At 37.6% G+C, this 24,889-nt stretch overlaps 1 pseudogene; it reads left to right on the forward strand.

Moving 5' to 3' along the window:
- Positions 1–15,856: 15,856 nt before the first annotated feature.
- On the forward strand, positions 15,857–23,119 carry LOC128366879 (putative nuclease HARBI1; annotated as a pseudogene).
- Positions 23,120–24,889: the final 1,770 nt, after the last annotated feature.

Raw genomic sequence — 24,889 nt, forward strand, 5'->3', positions numbered from 1 at the left:
AAATGAGAAAATAGCTTATACATAATTAATGAGTTTATGGAAGAGAAATAAGAGTGTATTATCTAGAACTACTTCACTCTGAAGATCTTAGATATTTACTTATTGTGAAGTAAATATTTGTTTTTGTTTATTTATAAAGCCCCCCCCCTCCCTCCCTCCCTCTTGAATATTGGTAACCACCCAAAAAAGAGGGTTAGGGTTAGGGTTAGCCATACACATGGAATTTTTTTTAAAGTCAAGTTTGTACCGTTAATTTCCAAGATTCCAAGAAATGCTACAGTAATTGTATTCATTATAATTGCTATTGTTTTTTTATTTTGAAAAAAAGTTCTTATTCTTATTGATTGATTGATTTAATTGCAGCTTGTTTATTAATTGGTTGGTATTCTTTAATTGCTGTTTTATTTTAGTTGTGCCACATTTATTGTATGTCTGTACCTCGCCACTATTCAAAATGCATTTTCCAACTTTTTGAGTAAATAATATGATGATGAATGAAAATGACCAAGGCCAAAAAAAAAAACAGAAAAAAATTCTCAATGTGAAAGTTCTACTGAGCCTCAAAGATTTGTATGAACTCCAATATCAGCTTGAATAGCAGGCAGTCAATCAAAATGTTGACTCTAATGAGTTGTGAAACACGGCAGCACACACCTTCATGGCCGAAAGGCACAAACCCTCACAAAACCCACTTTCAATATTATGATGACAAAGCACCCTCATGCCTGCAGTCCTCAAAACCCCACAGAAAGGCCTCATTCATCTTCTGCTCCCCCCTGTTGCCAATGGGAGGACACCGTTTGGACCGCTGTACGCTCACAGGTTGAATTCAGATTTGATTTGATACTCCCACTGAAAATATTACGGGGCTCTTGAAAGGGCCCATGAACAAGCAAGAGCAATCCTAGCAGATAAGAGAGATTTATAGGCTCCTCGCTTTGTACAGAAATATGTGGAAAATTAAAGGTACACTGTACAATTTGTCATCGAGCTCAAAGGTGCCCCGAAAACCCCAGAAAGTCCTCTTAGCTCACTGCTATTGTTTAAAAACTCAACTCAAGAATTGTCTTTCACATGCATAATTTAATAATATAGTATATAATCCTTAATAATGGAATTCAATATGATCCTATTATTCTTATTTCCAGTTATATTTTTATGTTTGGACTTCACTAGAGTAGCTTTGCATGATTCATACTTCATGAAGCACCTCAGTTCAGCTTGTTACTAAAATTACTGCTGATGACAACCAAACATTTCCTGTTTTTGCTCCTCCATATTAAAAGCTTTAAATGACAGAGAAGACAGGAGACTTTTATTGTGAAGAACTGACAGGAAATGAAACGCTATTCTTCAATAAAAACAGGTGGAGACACCAACATCTGGATATATTTGCAGCACGTTGTTGAGTGGATCAGTTAGAAAGAATGCAGGGAGAAATAGCAGAAGCAAAAACACTCAGTGATGATGATGTTTGATGAAGAGCTGCAAGCAACCACCACACCTCTGACTGGTAAACTACTATTTGACTTTACTGTGTAAGTCATGGTTCAGTGTTGCTACCCTCAAAACTATTGAAAAATGTCATAATGTTAGTAACTGGTGTGCTGTGTGCAAAGCAGATGACCATATAAAGAAATATGTCACAGGATGACATCAGCTCGAGCTGAAAGTAGAAAAAACTGTTGTAAACTTTAAATGCAGAGCAGTCTGACGGTGGTGCTTTTTATGTTTATTTATTGCGCATAAAGAAAAAAATACGTAATGCAAAAAAGTAAATAAAGTAATTAAAAGTAATTAAGAAAAGAAAACAATAACTGACAAAAGGGAAATGTGCAGAAGGAGTCAATAAAATATACTTACTGCATACATTCACCTCATTATTTGACACTTCGGCCACATTTCATATGAACATCTGACAATGTAATATTATAAACATGGCTGAATATAAGGAAAAGCATAATAGCTCCCCTTTAACTTCATGGCTGATGTGCCAATCAAAAAAAAAAGGTGGTTTAAGAGTTATATCTGTCAATGGAATTACAGCAACCTGCACCGCTGCACTGATGTGATCCACACTACTCACCATTTTTGTAGCTATCTCAACCACAAAACAGTGATCGACTTTTCTTCTTTTTTTTTTACCCTGGAAGAAAGTCATTATTGACACAGTCCCAGAGCTGTGTTATGTGGCTTCTTGAACAGCTACTCTGTCAGAAATACAACAGAAGAGCATCAGAATATCAAGCGCTTCCACACACACTACAGGTGAATGAATCACTAAAGAGGACTAAATAAGATGGTTAACCACTTTGTCTGAGAGAAATACTAATGACTCCATGTTTACTTGAGCATTAAATGAAATGTGTATGATATCACACATTTATCATTTCCTGTGAATCTCTTGTAATTACAGATTGCAAATACATTGAATGGCTGTTGCTGAAAAGAAGTCCATCAATACTATGAAAATGAGGTTTGATTTAATAAACATCTTAAGGATCATAACTTTAAAGCTGCACTTATCAATATGTTTATGTCCACGTTGGATCAATGTACATTATACCTTAGCTCTATAAGCCTTTTAGTAGTTTCCATATAAATGAACTCATTAGGAGAGCAACAGTAAAAGCTCAAACGATAGAAAACCATGTGGGAAATGTGATGGATATAGACATGACATTTGTTTCATGTATTAATTTGAGGAACATTACAGTCTCTTCATCACTCCACACAGATCTAATGTTTTCATCTCTTGCATTTATCAATTTACTTTTTTATTCCCACTTCAGCCAAGCATTAACATTTTTAGTGATTTTTAATTGCAATTTTTTTTCTGGCTTTCCCGTCCAGGTTTTTTTATGCATTCATTGAAAACGTACATTAAAACAGGTGGACACAAACCCACCTACTCTCATTGAGCTCACAATTATGTTTGCTTCTGTATCACATGCTCTCTCTCTCTCTCTCTCTCTCACACACACACACACACACACAAAAGGTAATGCACCTTTAAATCTTTCATAAAAATCACATACAAAACATTAAACTGTGTTGAATGTGCATGAATTAAGCCAAAGTCACTACAATTAATATTGGCACTAAATTGACACCATACATAATTTCCCTGCATTTATCCATCTATAAAACTTTTTATTATCTCATCATCCTTTTCATGGATCAGGAAGATTATTTTCCTATTATTAATTTCAACAGTACATATACTGAATTAACTTTTCAATTTGAAGCTCATTTCATATCACGTTGTGCTCTATATCCCTCTGCCATATATCAAACTCTGCTTTAAGTCATAAGTAATAGTGAAGCTCACTAGAAGTCAGTGCGGTGTCCCCAAAAATAACACATGCATGTGTGTGTGTGTGTGTGTGTGTGTGTGTGTGTGTGTGTGTGTGTGTGTGTGTGTGTGTCAGTTTACGACATGTGCACATGCATGGCAGTCTGCTCTATGACATGCAGGTCTATTGCTCCATAAAAACCACAGCGGTATGCAGATAATAGCAGCAAATCAGATTTACGGCCTGCAACCCCCCCCCCCTCCTCTTCCTCTCTCCCTGTGTGTTTTGTTCATCTTAAATGAGCTTGAATGGAAATCAAATTGAAGGGTGGGCTCTCTTAGGCCCGGCTCTGATGTTTCACTCTGCCTGCCCATGCTTAACGGAGGACAGGTTTTTTTTTCTCTGAGTGGAAGGTAAGGGTTGGTAGAGAGGATGGTTGGTGGTGGTTGGAGGGGGGGTTGTGAAGAGAGAGGGGAGTCCAAGCTCTTTTGACAGAATTGTAAAGCGGCAGAATGAACAGATGTCTCTCAATGATTAATGTTCGTCCCCCACCTTGCCTCAGAGGAGCTGCGTGCCCATGCATCTCTAACCCTACACCTCCTCCTCCTCCTCCTCCTCCTCCTCCTCCTCCACTCTATATAAAGCTAATTCTTTTAAAACTCCGAGCTCTGTCTCTGTCCGTCTCCAACTTCTTCCTCCTTCCCTCTAGAAACATCAACTTTAATTTCTTGCATATTGTTGCAGAAATAAGACAGAGTGCTGCATTTCCTGAGTGAAAATTGTGTTTGCTTTTAATGCAGTGGACATGAAGGACATTATATACAGTGTGATTTGTACCTCATGCAGCATTAGGGTTTAAATGGAAATCTCCTTGTACTGTAATGTGGCAGGACTATAGACGGCAAGGCTGTGTGTTGAAGGGATCAGTCATACAGAGAAACAAACAGAACACACACACGTCTCTCTCTCTGTGTAATTTAAATAACACCTTTACAGTGGAAATTAGTGTAAGGGTGACCTCTACTGGCCCAAATTGGAATAGATTTGACAAATTCCTCTTCATTTCAACATGCAGGAGATGGATTGATGAGAATGTGTCTGATTTAAGTTGTCAGTCACTTGTGTGTCCTCACCTGCTCTTTCCTATAGTCAATTATAATTACATACATGTTTGGAAGGTAGAAGAGACAGTCACTCATGTCTTATTACACTATTACACTATTCCTCTCACAGCTGCAGTTTTACCTCCAAACTCAACATTTCGACTATGACTCACGAGAAAGAACAAAAAAAAACACAGTAATTCTAGCTTCTTTTATTTTTCTCAAAACATATCTCTCTGTTCTTCCAATCTTTTCTTTAAATTTGCCTTTTAAGAAGAAGCACAGAGCAACAGCGCCCCCTGCTGCAGCTTTAAGAGAGAAACGAGGGAAACCACACACACAGTCTCCAGGGGAAATTGGCCATTAAAACCCAGCACTGCATGGTAATGAATACCAGGCCTATGGTAAAGGGCTCACATTAAATATTTACACTCTCGGTTAATATTTCATATGGTAATTTTGTATTTAAATTGGATTTAATATTTAATATAAATACAGAGCTAAGTGGGGTATACTATTCTCAAACACCAATCCAGACATCTTCCATATGACTGGTGGGTGTAAATATGACATGGACAGCATACATAGATCTTCAGAGGCAGAACACACACACACACACACACACACACACACACACACACACACACACACACACACACACACACACAATCCAGCGTCAATGGGTTTATGACTCAGCTCAGTATTTTATCCTCTGTGATGAAATGTTCTGCAGGGGAGAGCAGTGAGGCTTTTTTAAGGTGAGGTGGATGACAGTGACATCTCCAAATCTAATTTTTCTGAATTGATTTAAAATAATAAAATAATAAAATAAACAAAAGTGGAAATACTAATGTAACAACTGTGGTCTTCTACCCTAGCAACAGATGAAGATTAAGCCGAGCATCTGAAGGTCCTGATACTTCCAGCACTTTAATATTAAGGTTAAAACAACCAAACATAATACGCAGTGATAGAGGAAGTACTGAATCGGTCCTAACTGGCTGAAAGAGTGACGTAAATGTGGTCCTGTTTTTAGGCCTTGGAGAGGAAGCAACTCACAGTCTCACAGCAACAGACATAAATACAGCTGTGATGATTTGAGTTTGTCACAATCTCAGTTTCAGCTGTAGTCAAACTTGGATCACTTTTACAGCGCTTCAGATCATCCACAGCTTCATTCAATTCACATATATCCTGTATTTAGTATTTTAGTCTATTTCATCATTTGTTTCATTCCAACCAATCAGGAGCACACCAGGCCTGACTCATTTAATCAGCTGATCTCAGTCTTTAAACAGTTGATTGGTTGACTCGTAATAGAAATTGATTATTTTCACCACTTGTAAGAATATATAAGTAAAGAGGTGTAAACTATGGCTTCAATGCACTACAGTGTAAATCAGTGATTGGATGGTGCTAGTGTTAGTGCTAGTGCTGCAGCTAATGATTCTTTTCATTATTGATTCATTTGTTGATTATTTTCTCGGTAAATCTATTAGTTGCTTGGTCTCTAAATGTCAGAAAATGGTTTTTAAAAAAATGTTGACCACTGTGAGTGTTTTGTCATTTTTCATTTCAGATTACAGATGCCATTTTCTTCTTATTTTAATACTCATTTGGCAAAAAAAGAATAAATGTTGAGTTGTATATTATTGGTACATCAATATATCCTGCTCCTGATGCATTTGTGGTTGAATGAAAGTTCTGATGGTATCAAACACTTCATTTCTGTTGGACCGCCACCTGTATGTGTTCGTGAGGAACAAATAGATGTGGAATTAATGGGGCTGGAATTCACAAATTAAAATGTTATGTCTGGTAGGTTCATTTCAACACTGTGTACTGTTCAAACAGCAGGTCTCATTGTCTGTGGGCAGCATTACAATGAATAAGTTTATATTCACTAGGATTTTCAAGTTGCTTTTTTTCTTTAAATCTCTGGAATCTGGGAATTTGGATTATTTTTTTCTTCCTTAAAAATACTGACTCATAATGTTCACTCCATTATCAAACCATTTAATTTAATAGATGGAAACTAATAGATCGATTTCCCCACTAAACATGCACCAGATAGTGCTGACTAGGATGTGCTATACTGCTGAATGAAATGAGTAGCCTTCCAGTTCCAAGTGTATAAGCCTTTATATTTATTGTTTATTCCATGTTTGCAAGTGTTTAACAGCCTACTGCACATGGCTCATTGGTATATGACTAGAAAATTCAAACTATGTATTCATTTGGCCATGTTATATTATTGCATACATAACTCCTAAGTACCTATCATTTATAAAATGGAGCTATTTAGTGCATGTTGTTAGTTGATATTTCAAACCACATCAGTAAAGTCACTTCAGAAATTATTCTCAAGTTCTTCTCTAACCTCCTGAGACCTGAGCTTTTGTTTGTTGGTGGTTTGTGGTATTAGTATGACATGATGATGATGACGATGATGATGATGATGATGATGATGATGAACTAAGCATTGTCTTTGAACAGGAAGTAGTGTTTGGACAGTCCTCATATGGAGACAGTGGCTTTATTTAACTGTATAACAATTAATTCACTAGTGCATAAAACTACTTATTTCCTTACGTTTCCTTACTTTTGTCTGGAGATCGGCTGTTGATCGACTTCACCAAGATGCATGTCATCTCGTTTTTTACTACTGATTAATGTAATGTGCTTTTGCGACCACTAGGTGTCACAAAAAAGCGTGTATGGACGACATAGACATATGTTGACTGTGGAGAGGCATGCCTAAAGCGCCGACAGGGTTAGCAGAGGCGGTGCATGTATATCTATGGCGGTAAGAGGTACTCCACAGTTTCAAAGTAGAATTATTCACTGAAATCTCGACCGATTTCCAAACGGTTTGATTTGGTAAAAACGTGTCTATCTATCTGTCTGTCTGTCTATCTGTCTGACATTTGTAACAAACAACCCGCGTGAATATACGTTGACAATTGAGCAATTTGATTTATTTATTTTTATTACAATTGAGCGATGTATGATCACTTTTTAATAGTGCAAACACGTCATTCCTCTATAGACGTAATGTGCTGCAGGAATGATTGGCCCTGTACCAAGATGGACGCCATGTAGGCACATCGCTCCAATCGGCAGCAGTAGTCAATGCGGTGTCTACGTATATATGTCTATGATGGACGAGGACAACAGGTCAATTAAAGGCTAAAGGTCCATCAAATCCAGAATCTAATGTCCCATATGAGGACCCAGGGTTGCAAGAGGCTAAAGGTAGGAGTGTTTTTGAATCCTGGAGGTGACTAAAATTTTAATTTGTGCATTCCAGCCCCATTCATTCCACATCTAATTGTTCCTCATAACAAACAGGTGGTAGTCCAACTGAAATCATGTGTTTGATACCACCAGAACTTTCAATCAACCACAAATGCACCAATAAAGTACATCTCATCTGGTCTTTGCAATAATAATAATTTGAAATAAGATATATCTCTGTTAGCCCTCACTTACACATGGGGGGTAAAGGACATCTGTTATCTATTGTTAAAAGAAATGAACCAACCATATAGACCTACACTTTTACTTACTATTTTCATACCTGCCCAGAACTTTTATGCAGGTAAAGAGTGTTACAAGTGATATACTCATGAGTCATTTAGAGCTTAAGTAAATCCGATCCTACACTTCAGTTGCATACCAGCACTAAAACATGTCTGATGTAATATTTTTGTAATTGCACATTATTGTTCAGATGTCAGAATAAAGAATCCACTTTTCTGCGTTTAAACCTCACATTAGCCCATTACCAATGAAATGAATTTTAAAGTGTGATCACATACACTCATTTTGACTGGCACTTCCACCATGCCCGTCCAAATAACCCCACACTCTCTCATGGGAAAGTCAAGCTAATCCCTTCCACATATGGTATTGGCAGGCGTTGGTGTAAATTACAAAAAAATGGCAAGAGATAGCGAGAGAGAATTTGATCTACTTTTGATAAAATTCCAAATTGTAACTTCTTGGATAACGAGACAGAGAGTTTTTGACGTACAGGGCAGACGGGTGAAGAGGATTAAATTGAATAAACATTTGACCTATATGGCCACAGCTGTGTGTATGTGTGTGTGTGTGTGTGTGTGTGTATGTGTGTGTGTGGGCAGGACAGTAAAATATGAGGGACAGCATGAGGAAGATTTCTCAGCACAACAGCGAGGACTTCCAGATAGCACACAAGGATATCTGAGGGGTATGTCATCCTCGTCAGTGGCCAGTGGGTAAGCTGTCATATCAGACATTGAGCCCAGAGGAGGAACAGGCAGCACAGAGAGAGAGAGAGAGAGAGAGAGAGAGAGAGAGAGAGAGAGAGAGAGAGAGAGAGAGAGAGAGAGAGAGAGAGAGAGAGAGAGAGATCCGTCTCCAGGGATGAGGAAAAGTGTTGAGCTTCCCCCCTACAATCATCCTTTTTTTTCTCCACTCTCAGCTGACATTACGCCATTCGCCCAAGAAGAAAGTGATGGAGAGGATTCACCCAGCCTGAGCTTTTCCTATCAAAGTGAATAGCACAGACAGAACTAATCAATCACTGGAATGAGCTTCAGGTTGATGAGGTTTAGACAGATTGTTAGTTCTCCGGTGTGACACATTTTTTCACTCATTTATCTCTCGATTGTTTCATTCATCTTAATTTCATCCTTCACCTTCCAAGATCACTATTTTCCAGAGTTTGGTGCCAGAAATAAAACACCTTAAGTTCATAGCTGAAATAACACTGATTCTCCTTTAACTATTTGATGCTCTTAGCTGCTCATTACTGTCTGTAACGCTTTGGCATCAAGTGTCATTTCCCATTAGTTGCATCATCTCTGTCTGTGATGTACCCATGCACTGTTTAGCCCCCCCCCCCCTCAGATAAACAAGATACTATACTCTATATAGTATCTCCCACATTACTATTACTATATTACAGTATATTACTGTATCCTGATGTTATGTATTCTCAACTAAAATATAGCTAAAATGATTCTGACTCAGTTCAACGCTGGATTCTTATGTACTGTCGTTTCTTTGTTAGAGGAGAAAAAAGATTCCAGACATTCCAGCTGATGTTGGTCATTTAACTCAAGTTCAAAAGGTTGCATTTTTGCAATTAAATGTGATACACTACTTCTTTTATTTCTGTATGAAGTGTCAAAGCATTTTTAATTAAAACCGCTACACACACACACTCTTCTGTGCTTTTAATCAGATAGTGATCATCAAGAGCAGTTGGCTTTCCTTTCCATATTTCATCATGTAATTCAGTGGACTGAAAACAAATGAAATAGTTAGATAAAAAGTACTGAAGTAGGAATAGAAGCTGAATACTAAATTGTTGACATTATGAATCAGAATTGAATTGAATGTGAGATTTCCAAAGTTTCCAACCCAGTTTATTATCCTATGAACTATTGTACATGAATGCTAACAAAACCCCTCTGATAACCGATCATTCATTACACTCAGGTGAACATACTGTAAGACACTAGTAGTAGCTTGGCTCAAAGGAAATATTGTACAGATAAAACAATAATGTAAGGAAACACGTTTCTCTAAAGCAGATCAAACCTTGTCTCCGAGCTTAACACAAAGTAGTGTGTTCGGCTATGATCTCATTATGAAACTTATGACTATAACCCAAGTTTGAGTATCTATCTCTAGTGCTCAGTTAAATAGCATGAATGAGCTACTAGAAAATCCCAAAAGAACTGCAAAAAACAGCAGAGGGTAATAAGATAAGATAAGATAAGATAAGATAAGATAAGATCAGATCAGATAAGGTAACATAATAACATAACATAAGAGAAGATGAAGATCCTAAATAAAAGGTAAGATGCTGAACATTCTCATCTACTAGACTAGCCTCTGATATTATCACTTTCAGCATACAGAACAGCACACAAACATCATCAGTAACAACAACAATCAATCCTTTGCAACAGTGGACCACTGGTGTGTTTGTTAATGGCTTTAAAGGACCTGCACTCAAGAACTCTATAATATCTGCTTGAGGGGAAGAGCTGGTATTCATAGTAAATGATATGAGAGACCCAACACTCCAACTGTGTGCTATTATAGTCTCTGATTAGACATGTGAACACACCCTTCCTACTTTTCCTACCACTACTGATCACTTGTGGTGCTTTTCCACTACACAGTTCCAGCACGACTCGACTCACCTCGGCTCGGTTTCAGGAACGACCTTTTCTATTTCCATTTCCACGGCCTTTTCCATTTCCATTTCCACTGCCATTTAGTATCGGCTCGACTCGCTTGGAACCTCAGCAGAGCAGGTACTAAAAAAGTAGCAGGTACCAGGTATTATCCCTAGTAGAAACGCAACCGAGTCGAGGTGAGTCGAGTCGTGCTGGAACTGTGTAGTGGAAAAGCACCATTGGATTTTAGCAACGAGGCCAGACAGCAGCACAAGTTGGCTAAACAGTTACAATAACTTTTGATTCAAATACAATGCAAATAAATAGACTGCATACTTTGAAAATGAATACATAGAGAGTAAACAGCACTATAGCAAACTGCTGCCAGCTGTAAATCATTTATAGCAAAGCAAGCTATGAATGACAATAATTCATCTCATCACAAATTGAATGTGAACATCAGCAGCACAGCAGTAAAGTTAAACCAAGAACCAACAACAGTTCAGCTTCATATCCTACTGGCATTACCAAGCAAACAGTACTGTACTGAACCCAAACACACTGTACATATCATCAGCAATGAAGCAGCACAGCAGCAGGTACTGAGCTCACACTCTGGGTCACGGTCCAACAGCAAACACAGGAACACTCAGCTTCTGCCCTGACATCTGAGCTGACAGCTGTTTGATGATCAGCTGATCAGCCAGTGTCAGGACTGCACAACAGGCAGCAGCAGATGATTATTTACTCCTTTATAATATCTAAAACAAGAGGCATGAGCTGTATGAGGTCAACATTATTCTGATTGATGATTGCAGGTCAACTGTTTACATAAGATGTGATTTAATTGGAACGGCTGTGTGACGTGCAAATGTGATGAATACATCAGGGTGTTTCAGTGACTTCTTTTAAATATTATCAACCGCATGGAACACTGATTTTATAGATTTGTATACATTTTACGAATCTCACCAATCGCACTTTTGCTGATGACACTGTACGTTATTTTATCGACTGCTCTGACTGCTCAAGTCCTATAGATTGTACAGAATTTGTTGATTTTTATATATTGCCTGTTTTCAGTGTACTCAGTCTTAATTTGATTGTTTTAATTCTGCTGCTTTGTATGACCTGCTGGTTTTAATTTGGTGCCCCGTGTGAAGCAGTTTGTAGCATACATTTAGAAAGGTGCTTGTATAAATAAAGATATTGTTATTATTATTATACGTCAAAATGTACCTGGTGCAACTCAGTCCATCTGAAATGAATCTAGTCGGGTTAAGGTCCATTTATGCTCAGCGTTAAATACGGATCTGGATACAGACGGAGCCTTCTGCTCTGCATTCATTTCGTCCGTATTTCTGCACGTTTCCATAAAGCTTACAGATACGGACCAAATGGAGCAGTACCACCGGAAACCATGGGGGGCAGTGTTGCTGTCACTACTTGATACGTAGCTCTAGTGAGACACAAAGAAGAAATAACGATGGAGGAACTTTTTGAGGAAAGGTTGTGCAAGTTTGTTAGAAACTTTAAACATATGGTTTTTGTCTTTTATGCAAGAGGAACATTATCAGTATCTCCTTCACAGTCGCCATGTTTGTTTTTGAGTTTGTTGTTGTCATAAACTTTTGACTCTGTGCTGCCCCCTGGTGGATGTATTGGTTAACATCCATGTCAACGTAAAGGACGCATGGAAGTATGTGAGCAGTGAGTACATTTTCGTACGTACGTTGAGCATAAATGGGCCTTTAGGCTCACCTATTGTCTCTTAACTTTATATTTTCCTATTGAATGGATTATCAAAGTTTTGCACCAACCCTCTCAACCCAACGGATAATTCCTTCTGATTGGGGAAGCCTCTTCCATTTAAGCATGTTACATTAGGTACTTTTATTCAGATTTGGCTGTGATTCTGATTATTAGTAGAATATTATGCTCATATAGTGTGTGCTGTACACCTGAATGAACGTGATCTACTGGAATCAATCAGCCAATACAAGCAAAACTTCAGAGATCTGCCTCAACTATAAACTTGATTGATGGTATCAAGGTACATTTTTCATATTTCCCTGAACAGCTATAAAAATATCACTTCAATGCCAGTCAGTCTCACTTCTCACTACAGGCAGAGTATAAATGGCAAATGTCACTTTACTGCTGTTACAACCAACAGCATGATGCTAATCTGATATGCATTTAAAATAGATCATTGTGTCTGAAAAGAAAAGAATGTGAGCTCCAAAAGAAAGAAGTGTGTCTCCTGAACAGCTGACAGAAGTGCTGCAAATACTACTAATATGATAATAATCAATAAATGCATGTATGAATGTATACATGTATAAAATGCTTATCATAAAATCAGAGGATCATAACATTTAAAATAATTAAGTAAAATAAGTATAAATATAATAAATAGACGAATGTGATAGGCCAATGTGATATATCATACTTTGTATACACACACAATACTTATTAATAGATCAGTTGAGATTTCACATGAGATTTATTAAAAAGAAAGTATAGAAGATCACCAGCCAAATCATATAAATTATAAATCTATTCCTTTACAATTTGGCCATTTAAATAAAATGATATTCCTGTGGAGTGAATGTGCATCTCCTTCTCTTTTAACTTGTGAATTTAAGTCAAGTCAATTTCATTTTGTATAGCCCAATATCACAAATCACAAATCTGCCTCAAGGGGCTTTACAGTGTGTACAGCATTACAACATCCTCTGTCCTTAGACCCTCATTCCAAATAAGAAAAACTCCCTAAAGAAATCCTTTAATGGGGGATAAATGGAAGAAACCTCAGGGAGAGCAACAGAGAAAGGATTCCCCTCTGAGGACACACAGGAAATATATTTGCATACAGAATATACCCTCCAAAAAAGACAAATTACAGCAAGATGGCAAAATCATAACCTCCATCACCACGGAGACCTGGGAATTATACTTGGTAATCTATAGTTAAAGCTAATATGCCAGTCTACTGGGTCACGTAAACACAACACCATTAGAAGCCGCCTGTTGAATCCACCAATAAAAGGAGCAGCCTGGGAGCAGCCATGGATACCAGCACACGTACTGTATTACATCCTGCTTGCCTTTTCTCACTTGTCTCTGCATGGCCACAAGGCACCAATTTAGAAAATAACTGCACATTTTACTACATAGTTGACCTAGTTTTATGTCACTCTTTCCAAGTAGTGAAATTCCTTTTTATTTGTACACATGCAAATGAATTCTATTCTATGGATGTTTGTACCACTGAATCAACTCACATCATTCAAATTATTGTTATTTTGGAGTTTTCTACCATGAGAACGGTCAAGAAAAGGTGTTCTTCTTTGTTGACCTGCAAAAGGGGGAAAAAATGATTTCAGCATGACTTCAATCAATACTTCTCACTACCTATCTCCCTGCTTTGCCCTCAATGTATGGTCCACTCATGCATTTCCCCACACCTATCCTCCAGCCCTGCAATTACCTTGAAAATAACATGCTAGAAAAAGCCTAAAAGACATTTAGGATGCATGTGCAGTGTATGTAAGGGTGGGGGTGGGGGTGGGGAATAAAGGTCAAGCATTAGCTTAATGGACTGTACTTATCTAGTCTACTGACCACTCAAAGTGCTTTTACATTACAGGTCGCATTCACCCATTCACACACTGATGGCAGGGGGCTTCCATGCAGGGTGCCAACCTGCTCATCAGGGGAAGCTAACATTCACACACCATTGGTGCAGCCATCAGGGGTTAGTAATGTATCTTACCCAAGGACACATCCACATGCAAACTGCAGGAGAATCAAACCGCCCGTTTTATAAGCAATTAATAAAAGACGAGCATTAGTGATGATGAGCTACAAGCTTCAAACCTACTGCCACAGGTGTAACTGAGTACAATGTATCTGATAGGACATAATGCATCTTTTCTACTAGTTCAGTATTCAGCCAGAGTACTGTTGGATAATGTCAAATTGTTTTGATAGGAGACTTCACCACTTCCACTTCCTGTTAGATGTAATTTGATGTCTACTTCCTGTAGTGGAATGTAACTAACTACATTTACTCAAATGTAATTTTAAGGTACTATACTTTTCAGATTACATTTTTACATCAAGTAAAAGAATGGGTTTATGAAGGACTCTTCATTGTTAAAGATTAAACGAGTTCTTCCCAAACTGTTTGTCTCATGGCCCTTCACAAGAAATCAGTGTGTATTTATGTTTCTGTCATGTTTCAGATGTCTTTGAGTAATTTGAGACATTTCTCCTCACACGCTTTCAATTAAATAACTGTTTGAACGAAACATGGAGAGGTAAATTTGTTTTTGTTGATAGGAACAGAAAACAAGAAATTGAGCTGAATTTCCGATTTTCATTTTTTGCCCCAAAATGAAAAAACAACTTGTTTCTGGTTTCTTCTTGTGTCAGTTATTCCCTGAAAACAAACTGATAAAACGTACCTTGGTCTTGAAGCCTAAAGAGGTGAAATGATTCAATATTTAAGGAAAACCTCTGAAAAAGGAATCTAAAGTCATGCAGTGGAACTTCTTTCTACCCAACCAATCATCTAAAACCCCTCACATGTATCCTGTGACCCTTAAAAGCAGTTCAACAATAAAATGCTGCTTATGCATTAACTCATTATTATACCTGACCTTGCTTTAGTATTTTAGGTCAATTTAACTGGTAGTACATTTTCTTCTGTACTTTTACTTAGGTAAGATTTTAAATGCAGGACTTTTACTTTTAATAAAGCATTTCAACATTGTTCTATTGATACTTTTACTTAAGTAAATGATCTGGGCAGTTGTTCCACCACTGCCCACTCCCCACTCCACTTCCATTATTTGCACTTCAAGTAGTCATATTTAACGTGTGTGAGGCCAGGCTTGGCTGCGTGTGGATATTAAGGTGGTCTATCTCTCTGATGTGTCAGCATCACTGCGCTCTGTCTGTGTCTGTAGATTGAACAGTTCAAAGTTGAGGAGGATAATCTGCACAGAGAGCTCCTTCTGCCTGTTACAAGCATGCTGCCTCCTCTAAATAGCCAACCTTCAAATCCAACCTAAAGCCATCAAATTAATCCAGAGATGGGGAGTAGGGGGTTAGGGGTTGGGGGGTGCAGCAGGTAATCTACCTAACTGCAAAAGCTGGTCAAACTTCCAGCTTCCACTGTGGATTTTCACACCCAAAATTTAAAAAAAACAGGAAGTTGACAGCTGCATATGGCACACTGATATCTCACTGAAGGTTATTCCAATTATGCGTGATGGAAGTGCATCCTCATAAGCCACTTTCCTATAAGAAGGGTCCACACATGAATATGAATCAGAATGAGGAGCCGATGGGTGGGAGGATGAAGGTAGAGGAGATGGTGATCTCAATGTCAGTGTGACAGGAGAGGACGAAGCCTTCATTAGAGCAGGGGGGGGGGGGGGATTGGTGCATTTACATTTACATCAGAGACGCGCATGACAAAGCGAGCGTGCTGTCCGGCATTCTCATCTCAATCAGTCAAGCAGTTATCATGGAGCCACAGTGTCAGATTCAACACTGATGCTGCTCTCCAACGCCTTGAATGCACATATTAGAAGACGTTAGGCATTCATTTAGCTGACTGTGGAGAGAGTTTATCAGTGTTGGCTTTCCTCTGTTATTCCTATAATTCCTCAGCATCTCCTTTACTTCACTCGCTTTGAACCTTCAGATATGATGCAGCAAGTAAAAGTGATGGGAGATATTTATGTCTGACTGCTTCCAGTAAATGAAATATTATGAGTGTTTTATCATAATTACACCACATATGCACTTGAGGACTTTAGTCGCAGATCACTGCTACTGCTTTCTTTGGATTTATTGCATTTTTTTTACATTTCAAGTCAGAGTTTGTGAGCATGTTATTCATTTGAATCATCACGTATTTCCTGATGAGATTACAGCTATGTATTAATGCAAGGGAGAGCATATTCTGTCACTACATTTAAGCAAAATATAACACATGATACTAAGTTGAGAATTAGGATACATGTATAAAAATCCTTAGGGTTGCATCAGTGTTCATATTAACCATTGCATACTGTTCATATTCTACACCCTCACAGTTTTGACCCGGTCTAAGAATCTCATAAAAAGTGTTTATACCAAATGTTGAAGCACAGATGTGTTTAGAAAGCATCAATAGTGGATCTGACTGATCAATAAATGTGATTAAACCTTGATTCATGTTTCAGAGAGCAGAGAGAGTGTATGTTTTAGCTTTTACATCACTCATTGTTGGAGAAAAAACATCTACTATCACACAATATCATGTCCTATTTGACCTAAGACATGAAAATATAACATAGCAATAATGATGGAAATGTATTTAATGTAAAGGTAAAATAACAAGAAGTTTATGGAAGTGTGGGGTTTATTGTATAACCATTAGAGCCATCAGTCTTCACTGCTACATCATAAAAACTACTATCTTATTAAAACTATTAACTATTCATTTCACTAAAACACATGGCAATAGAAACAGCTATTAGCACCTATACATAGGTGTAACATTTTAAAATATTTTCATTTTTGTGCAAAAGTCATCAAATTTCAGAGTAAAAGACAGTTGTTTTTACAGCTGTCAAATGTCAAAACAGATCAAATTGACCCAAACAATATGTAATTTTTAGAGTCAGGGGTTAATCCTGGAATGATTTGAGCATTTTGTACTGCAGTGTTTTTTTTTATGCAGCCAATTCCATCAGCACAGAGGAGAGCTCCTTTCTGGAGTATCTTCATTTATTGAAGAGTTTTCACTTGATTTTCTTTGAGAGTGTTCTTCTGATATCTTCAGTGAATTTATTTATTTATTAAACTTACTTTTTGTTTCCTGATGTCTTGGAATGTATTGAAACCTTTGTGGTGATAATGTACTATTAATTAAAATGTAAATGACTGAAGAACACACTCAATTTTAAGGGTGTTAATAGATCATTTAACTATGAGAGGAGAGTTTATCTTTAAAAATGCAGTAAGATCCTTAATGGAAGAGCGATACTAAAATCTCTACAGTACCCTTTTAACTTTAAAGAGCCCTCCCAGTCCCAGACATATAAAAATACTCCACTTGAAACCATAATGTATTTCCAATAGTTTTTCCAACAAAAAAGTATGATTTTCCGCTATAATGACATCTACTTCTTCTCCCCGAATCTATTAATATACAAATTCATTTCAGAAGATGTCTCTTACTTCACTGCAAAGTCAATTCTCAGTATTTGTGCACTAGAAGCTTCCTGTTTCCACATCACACTTAAAATTAAAACAATTGAATATCGGACCAAATCACTCTGTCCCCACTCCTTAATATCAGATTTGTAATTTTACAGCACATATACATCGTTATGCTCAGAGAACAAGAAGAAAAACATACTTTTGAGTGGAGTGGACCTTTAAGTAAACAAGTATGAGCACTAAAATGTATACCAAGTAGAAGTCATCTTAAACAAACATTCCTTTTAGAGTGAAACATAATTGATATATATCTGACAGCAGCAACTGCTAGAGGCTACTACATAGACCTACTGCTGTAGAAACTGTAGCCATGCATCATATTTCATAACGTAATCTGTCCCAAATTGTCCAACTCCTATAAATGAAATCCTCAAGAAAATGCCAATAAGTAAAAACTTCACCACAGTGATTCGATTTCTTTCTTTCATCCAATGCTTATTATCTCTTTAAGATCACAGTATAGGCCTTTCTCACAGTACTCATCCTGACTTGTCATAGTATAACCAAACATTGTGTGAGTGAGTGTGACAATGGAGCATTGTGGTTGATGTATGATATGTGGTTATCTGGAATGGGGCTGTATACAGCACAGGTCAGCACAAACACAACAGCCTATATGATATGATGTCATTTTTCCTCCCTGTATCCTTAGCACACAGTGTGTATGTGTGTGTGTGTGTGTGTGTGTGTGTGTGTGTGTGTGTGTGTGTGTGTGTGAGGTTATGAGGGACAGAGCCATATAGGGAGGCATGTGAAAACAGAGTTTATATGGATCCATCTTGACCTCTGAAAGAGAGAGAAAGGCAAGCAGAGCAGAGTTTATTAGATTACTACTGATCTCTAGTGACGGACTGCCCTTCCAGGTATACAGACATATGGAAGAGACAGCTTGATACTCAGCTCAACACTGCCAGCAAGTGGGCAAAATAAAAAGTTACCTCTATACCAAGGCTCCTGCTATGGTTTTAACTGAGATCCATACTGTATAACACTGGTAGATGTTTACTGGCCAAATCACAGGTAGGAGGAAGAAATCCAGCTTTATTGGAGTTTAATTGTTTATACTGTATAGATAAATGAGGAAATGTAAATACATTACATTTGTTGTTGTATTAGTCCCTGTCAAATTACTTCCAGTCTTGTCCTCTGAATTTTAGTGGTGGTACGACCATTTGCTTAACATCCAGATCACAGGTGTAACTGTAACAGTTTACTGCCTGTCTGACTCTTACATGAAAGAAAATGTATAAGAATCACATATTTGTCCATTAATTATGGTAGCCTATAGGGGACTATATTAAAAGGTATAGTAAGCGATGTGGAGGAAAACGAGAAAAGTTGTTGATATTTGAGTGAAAACCAAAACAACCTCCCAGATCCCAAGATCCTTTGCGCGCCGCTGTTCAGTGCCGGGAAAACATAACAATGGCGACACCAAGCTGTGAAGAATTTACATTTAAATGTAAGTATTGGGTTTTTTTTATTTAATTACTTTTACTTATTACTACTTATATTTTTATACTTTTACTAATTACTTATATTTTATTACTTGACTTATATCTTAAGCTGATGTCCATTTTTGTAAATCTTTGCATCCCTGTGTTAATGTGATCTTGTGTTTACCTTTTCTCTTGCTTCCCTCTGTGTTTAGAGCAATACTGGAAAAGATGGGCCTGGAGGGGAAGGTCCAGCCCCATCAAACTAAGAAAAAGTGGGATAATTTAAAAATAATATAATATATAATAATAAATATATAAATAATAATATAAAATATAATTTAAAATTAATATAATATATAATAATAAATATATAAATAATAATATAAAATATCATTTAAAAATATATAAAGTAGGTACAGGTTTGGATTTGTTTTACCCATGCAAGTTACTAAATACTTTGCTGAAAATTGCTGACGTGATTTATTTCCACTGCCTTAGGATTGCAAATATCCAGGGACAGGAGAGGGGGTCAGTGGGAAGCCCACTGCTGGTACTTGGCCCTGGTTTGTCCTCATGGATGAGGTACTGGGGCAGAGGCCTTCTATTGCCTCCATCCCTGAGGACACACCAGGGCCAAGTGCCGCAGTGGGTGACCACCAGGAAATGCTTCCAAAGGCTAGACCGTCTCATTTAACAACGATTGATGCATCCTTCGGAGGTTCCTTTGGAGGTTCCTCAGAAGGATGCATCCTTGGAAGGATGCATCCCTCTATCATTAAAAAGAAATTTATTAAAAGATTACTCTGATGATGTTATAATCCGGATTAGAACCAAGTACCTCTCTCTCCCAGTCCCTCCAAAAACTAAAGAAACTCATTTTAAGATCTTAAATGATATTTACCCTTGTTGATTTTCTTAGACAAAGATTTAATGTGGAATGTAATAATTGTAAATTCTGTGACCTACATATTGAAACTCTTGAACATGTATTTTTTGATTGTCATTGTATCAGAACTTTTTGGGGATTTTTTCAAACCTGGACCTCAGAAAAGGACGCTCAAGCACCGATCCTAAATTTCAACTCTATTAAAATAGGGGTTTTGATGCAGGATAAAAAGAGCGATATGCTATATAACACTTTAATTATTTTGGCGAAATATTTTATCCATAGATTTTCAAACAGCACACCACTGTTTTTATTTTTTTTTAAATGAGATGTTTATTTTCAAAAAGTCCTTAAAACATATCAAAACGAAACAAGCCTTATGTGTTTATGAAAGTTTAACTACTTTAATTCCAGACTAACTCTGACTGTGTATTTTTTATTTATTTTTTCATTTGTATGTTGTTTTTGTTCTATCACCTTATGTTGGTGGTTATTTATGTATTGTTTGCTTGGTCATTTTGGCCACATGTTGACAGAAATATTTAGAATTTTGTCTATGTAATGCCGGATTTTGTCAATAAAAATTGAGATTGGAAAAAAAAAAACTTAGAAGGGACAGCTAGTGGATAGTGAGGAGAGATTTGGTGATTTTGACAAAAAGTGTATTGGATTATTATCGTGTACTACACGTTTAAAATGAAAATTTAAACTTGAAAATGAAAATGTAATTCCGCAACAACATTATAATCTTCTGTTATGTATACGTGATATAAAATAAATGTACGTATGTAACAGTGCCTCCAGTCTTTTGCATTTACATTCATGGGTCACAGACAGTTTGCATTTTCATTTTCACATCAGAGGAGCCATGGACTGGGGGCGCTATTTCACTTATTACATTTAAATATTGTCCAGTGTACAGCAGATTAAGTCTCTGAAAATGAAATGTCAAATGCTGTTTTATTTTCATTTTCAAATTGTTTGAAAATTGCATTTTAATTTGAGTTGTGACTTGAGTATTACTTACATACATAGAAAATCAGGTTACATGTATATATTGCATTTAAACTTGAATTTAATTACAATTTGCTTTACAAAAAATTGAATATAAAACAGCTTTACCATTTTCATTTTAATATAATCATACAACGCCCATAGAAGTAAAGGAACATGCTAATTGGATTATTGCATTTGTATTTCACTTTTCCTTGTAACACCTTCATATGTGGACAATTATAATGCTATTGTGGTATTACATTTTCAAGTTACATTATCATTTTAATATAATCCCTTATGGGCTTCCATTATAAACCAATTATTGTATGAATTAAAATGTTGACCTGTTCCAGTTACTGCACCCAGTGGTTGTTCATCAATAACTACTTAAAGCACACTTGATATTTAAAGGGCAGTGCAGTTTTACATTGCTTTTTGTATACAAACTACATACATAATCAGAGTACAATTAGTAGAAGTGGTGAATTTTAGATGTGTTAGTAGGTGTATTTCTTAACCTTAGCCTGTTTCAGAAAGCAGGTTTAGTGAAAACTCAGTTAGTTAACCCTGAGATGAGGGAAACTCTGGTTTTTCGGTTTCACAAAGCCAGTTCAGCTTAACTCTGAGTCAGTTACCCTGGCAACATACTCCGTGAACCTAACCTGCTCGCTGGCAGGTTTTCTTCAACTAACCCTGAGTTTCTCCTGCTCTTAAGTTGAAGCCTGCAGGCTGAAGGCCGTGGCAGACATGGCATGTCCTTTTCTTGAAGAGCCAGTTGATGTCTAGGCGCAGATACTCCGCAGAAATCTCCGTCGGGAGAGGATTATTAGACGTGTTATCATTCCCTGATGAGTACCTGTTTGAGCGTTTCCGTTTCTCTGCATCATCAATTATTTATTTAAACAACATTCTCAGCCCTCACATCATTCACATGACACATCGTGGACACGCTCTCAGTTCTGAGCAAATTCTTTGCATTGCACTTCGTTTTTTGCCAACGGCAGATTTTTATACAACATCGGTGATGCAGAGCATGTTTCCAAGGCAACTGTCTGTCGGGCTGTCCGAAATGTGACACTGGCATTGAAACGGCTACTACACATGTTTGTAGTGTTTCCAGGTCACAGACCCACCAGACTTCTCAAAGAAGAGTTCCACAGAATTGCAGGTATCAGTCTAAGCAGTAATTAATTTATGTCATGAAGCTTGAAGCACTAATCAGTCAATTTGATATATTTTAGGGTTTCCAGGTGTGATTGACTGCATAGATGGCACTCAAATTCCGATCATAGCTCCTTCAATGAATGAAGGAGATTATGTGAATGGGAGATCTGTCCACAGCATTAATGTACAGGTAGACCTAAATAGCCTTTAATATTCCAAATTAAATATACTTCACTATACAGCTAATTACTGTTCTCCACTGTGAAGATCATATGTGATGCAGCCCACATGATAGATAATGTGGAAGCGAAGTGGCCTGGGTCTGTGCATGACTCACGAGTGTTTCGTGAGTCTACACTGAGTGCCAGATTTGCCCGTGGTGAGTTTATATAGCTATATTCTATTAGCAATATTTTGTTTCCTCCTATTGCAACTGAAACATTAAACTGTATCTTGTATTATCATAGGAGAGTTCGATGGTTACCTACTTGGAGACAGAGGGTAACCATGCCAGCGCTATCTGCTGACCCCTTACCCTGAGCCTGGCCCACAGCAACACTACAACTTGGCTCACTGCAGGACACGAGCCAGAGTGGAGATGACCATTGGGATGCTCAAGGCCCGGTTCCAGTGCCTTCGTAGGCTCAGGGTCACCCCCGAAAGAGCTTGTGACATTATAGTGGCATGTGTGGTTCTCCACAACATTGCCACTATTAGAAGAGAACAATGTCCTACTCTCCCCCCTAGTGATACAGATAATAATCCTGACTCCTGACTCCTGACTCCTGACTCCTGACCCCCCCCCCCCCCCCCCCCGGCTGATGCACGAGATGGAAGAGCTGTCAGAGACATGATGTGTTAATCATTTCTAATTGACCCAAAGAACAACAATATGCCTCTCATTTTATGAAGTCTTCTTTATTTCCTAGAGGGACAAATGTTCAATGTTGTTAAATCCCTTTTTGTTGAAACAATTAAAAATCATGTGGGCACATCACCCACCTTTAACTGATGGTCCAGCAGTTGTATTTCCATTTTTGTCTTGGTGATCTGCAGCCTTATGTGTTCCATCTCTAGTTGTGATTTGTTGATTTGTGATTGTAAATATAGCTTGTAGATTTGTTTCACAGGGAGCTATAGGAACATAAATGTTGAATTTCACAGTGCCATGTCATTGTAAGTTGTGGGTCAATACTGAACATCTTACTGAGGTAAGCTGTGCTGTGGAGGTTGATGGACCTTCTTCCTCATTGTAATTTCCAGCATTGCTCTGTTAGAGAAACAAGTTGCAAGTTGTATTGTGGAACACAAACTGAAACCAAAGTTGTTTTATTTTTAAAAAGAAATAAGTGTGAACCTCAACATGCCTCTCTGCATCTCCCCTCTCTGTGGCAGCTGATAAGGTGTCTTCATCTTCTCCTGTAATGAAACAGAATGTGTATATTATATTCTACCCATTATGCCAAATCTGTAATATTGAATACTTACAACAGCATGGAGGTCTGTTATGGCAGACGCTCCACGAGGCAGATTACACCATCAGTAACTGGTAGAAGAAGATTAGATGGTTGATTACCCAGACAAGTGCCCCACCTAATTTTATTTTATTTTTTTCTTACAATAGTGTGCAGGTCCCATCACATTTTTTCAAACTGAGTCACCTTATAATAGGTTGATATCTGAAAGCAACAGCAGCCAATTACAAAGACCTGTAGCCTACTGCTACAAGAAAAAGGGTGCCAAGTTGTGTCTAAGATGAATGAGTGGCCATTACTGAGAGAACACTAGAAAAAGGATGAATGTACATGCCATTCATTTGAATAACTTACCTCTTATGTAGGCCCCTGTGTCCTGGGGTGTGGCTGGGTCCGATGAGCTCCCCCCAGAGATGCCCTCAGCAATGGGTCTCCCACTGTCCTGACTGAGGGCCATCTCTTCAGCCTCTGTGAGAGGTGGTGGACTGCCACCTGTTTTGCAGGCCTCAGCCTTTTTTCTGTTGGCTATAATGGAGGTCAAATTTAAATATATCCAGAAAACACAAATTTGGAGACTTGTTGGCTACTGTATGTATAAAAAGGCATTTAGGTGTTGCTTTCATATAGACAATATTAAATACTGGCAGTGTTTCCCTAATGACTTAAATATATCTATCACATGTGGAATATAGCCACTGAATGCTGTTTAATGAGGGCAGGCTAAACAACATCACAATTGGTTGTACTTATTATACCTTACCTGTTTGAACTACATTTTTATATTTCATCTTTAGTTGCTGCCAAGTCCGTTTGGTGCCTGTTGGGTTGCACCTGTGCGCACAAACACACATATGGAATATCATTTTTGAAAAAGTGGAACATTCAAGACAAAATATTTCTTTTTTTCTCCAATTAATACTCACGCATTGACTTGGTCAGCAATTTTCTGCCATGCGAGCTCCCGCTCTTTTACTGCTGCCACAGTATTGCTTTTTTTTAAAAATATATGCTTGCTTTCTGCATATGCAGTCATTAATATTTCCAGCTCCACCGAGGAGAAGTAGGAGGAT

Source organism: Scomber japonicus, chromosome 10 (assembly GCF_027409825.1).
Source record: "Scomber japonicus isolate fScoJap1 chromosome 10, fScoJap1.pri, whole genome shotgun sequence".
NCBI lineage: Eukaryota > Metazoa > Chordata > Actinopteri > Scombriformes > Scombridae > Scomber > Scomber japonicus.